The sequence below is a fragment of the Arvicola amphibius genome, chromosome X (genome assembly GCF_903992535.2).
Source record: "Arvicola amphibius chromosome X, mArvAmp1.2, whole genome shotgun sequence".
NCBI classification, from domain to species: Eukaryota; Metazoa; Chordata; class Mammalia; order Rodentia; family Cricetidae; genus Arvicola; species Arvicola amphibius.
In genome coordinates, this window is record NC_052065.1 from 41,024,394 (window position 1) to 41,027,023 (window position 2,630).

General features: G+C 37.6%; 1 pseudogene; it reads right to left on the reverse strand.

Annotated features, from left to right (window-relative positions):
• Nucleotides 1-1,342: 1,342 nt before the first annotated feature.
• Nucleotides 1,343-2,418, reverse strand: LOC119805166 (annotated as a pseudogene).
• Between the last annotated feature and the right edge of the window lie 212 nt (nucleotides 2,419-2,630).

The window sequence follows — 2,630 nt, forward strand, 5'->3', positions numbered from 1 at the left end:
AAGAGGTATAAAAACTTTAAGAGTCAGAGGTGAGAGATGACTCCAAGGAAAGTTTCTTGGAGACACAACTGTACTGATTTGCATAAGCTTGCAAAGACTCTGGCAGCATATGTAGCGCCTGTACAAGTTCAAATCAAACAGGTCTCAGGGCTGACATAGAGAAGTAGAAACAGGCTTGCTTCTCCAATCAAGAAGCAATCTGCAATTAGTACCTATTCGCAAAGGAAAACTAACACTTTTCTCTAATGGAGTGTTACTAAGTTTTAAACACATTTTAGGATAAGCCTCATATCAGCAAATAAATGACAAGCAAAAAAGAAACTAAGTAGTATTTGTGTAGAATTTTTGTATTGTTTTGCTTTGTTTTATCTTTTTGTTTGGTCGTTTTTTATTTTTGTATTATGCATTTTGGTTTCAAATTTTGTGGTTTTGATGGTTATTTTTGTGTGATGTTAGTTTCCTGTTTTGTCCTTTGTTGTTTAATTCTTTGTTAAAGAGAAATAGAAACTATGAGATTGGGTGTGGAGGGAATTGTGGAGGTTCTGTGGGAGATTGGCGAAGGAAAATGTATGATCAGAATATATTGTATGAAAAACTTTTTGTTTTAACTTTTAAGATCTTTTTCATTTAAAAGTAATCTTAATGCTACTAAATTCACAAATATGCTATTTTTATTACCCAATCATAATTATTTAAAACACACATTGCAAACATACAAATATCTATTCTCTCCACATATCAGCACCCATTTATCATGGTTTAGAAATGGGAAGAATAGATTCCCTTTAAATTGCAAGTAAGTAGGTGTTTCTTTACAGTTAACTTCAGCAAAATTCATACAAAATAGTAATTAACAATGATTTTATTTACTTGTTAACTCACAAGAAAACACCTTCAAAACTGAGTATTTTTGTTAAAGTTTCTGTACTAAAATGTAGAAAATCTGAACTACACAAATATTGAAAAGTTAAAAATTCCTTAATTTTTTATTCTTGGTACCACTACCACAATTTACAGGGCAATATACCTAATGTAATGAAAAGAAAAAGAAATACAAAGCTACAACAGATAAAAGACTTCAGGAATGTACATCTGATTGACACTAAATTGCATTAATCAATAGCTGCACTTTTTGCAAACTGTGGATTTGACAGTCTTGAACAAGAAGGGCCTCCTGTTTAAGCTGTGGTAACTTTTCTGACTATCGATCATCGCTCCTGTGGCAGATTTTTACAGTTCCTCTAATGCATTTAGGACGACTGTCTCAAAGTAACCTGCAGCTTTCCTGACAACTCCTTGCTCTCTCTCCTGCTAAGAACTGTAGCCATTTTCTGCTGTTTTTTTAAAACCTTCTGCTACCATATCCACCACTTCCACCACCTGGTCCATAGCCACCACCATGGGGACTGCCTGGGCTTCTTCCACCAAAACTGCCCCCTTTCTTGGGTCCATAATTTGATTGCTGTTGTCCACTATAATTTGCAAAGTCATTATAGTTCCCACCCCCATAGTTACCTCCACCAAAATTTTCTCCTTCATTGTAACCGTCATATCCTCCTCCCCCACCACCACCATATCCACCACCCTGGTTTCCATAGCCTGGTCCACCACCACCATAGATAGCCTCCTCTACTGCTGTAGCCAGGACCACCATCATAGCTGCCACCATCCCCTCCAAACCCATTATATCCACCATCATCACCTCCATAACTACCTCTGCTGTCACCACTTCCAGCACCATAGCCTCCTCTTCCACCAGTCTCCACCACGACCAAAATTACCCCCACCACCTCCAAAGTTCCCTCCACGACCCATAAAATTGCCAGATCCACCTCCACGGCCTCTACGTGATCCAGCAGACTGCATCTCTTGTTTAGAAACGGCCTTTTTCACTTCACAATTATGCACATTAATAGTGTGGTATTTCTGAACAACAATTTTTTCAACTGTGTCATGGTCATCAAAAGTCACAAAAGCAAATCCTCTCTTTTTCCCACTCTGCCTGTCTTCCATAACTTCTATGGTTTCAATCTTGCCATACTTTTCAAAGTAGTCTCTCAGGTTATACTCTTCTGTATCTTCTTTAATACCAGCAACAAATATTTTCTTCACTGTTAAATGGGCACCAGGCTTTATAGAATCCTCTCTAGAAATGGCTCTCTTTGGTTCTACCACACGCCCATCAACTTTGTGTGGCCGAGCACACATTGCAGCATCCACCTCTTCAACACAAGAATAAGTCACAAGACCAAAACCCCTGGAACATTTTGCCTGGGGGTCTGTCATTACCAGACAGTCTGTAAGTGTGCCCCATTTTTCAAAATGTTCCCTTAAGCTATCATCTGTGATTTCAAAGCTCAGACCACCAATAAACAGTTTCCTCAACTGTTCTGGTTCCTTTAGATCATGGCCCTCCATTTTGAGACCGGACTCGCCTCTTCCAACTCGAGTTCAATATGGGCTTGAAAAACTTTTAAAAATAAAAATAAACAACTGATGCAAAACGCAGATAAATTCTAAAATTGTGCCAAGATTATTTTACATAAAATTAATTTAGAGACACATATTTGGCAATATATTATGTGTTAATCTGTAATAATTTTCTTGTCAGTTGACTTAGAGTTTTATTA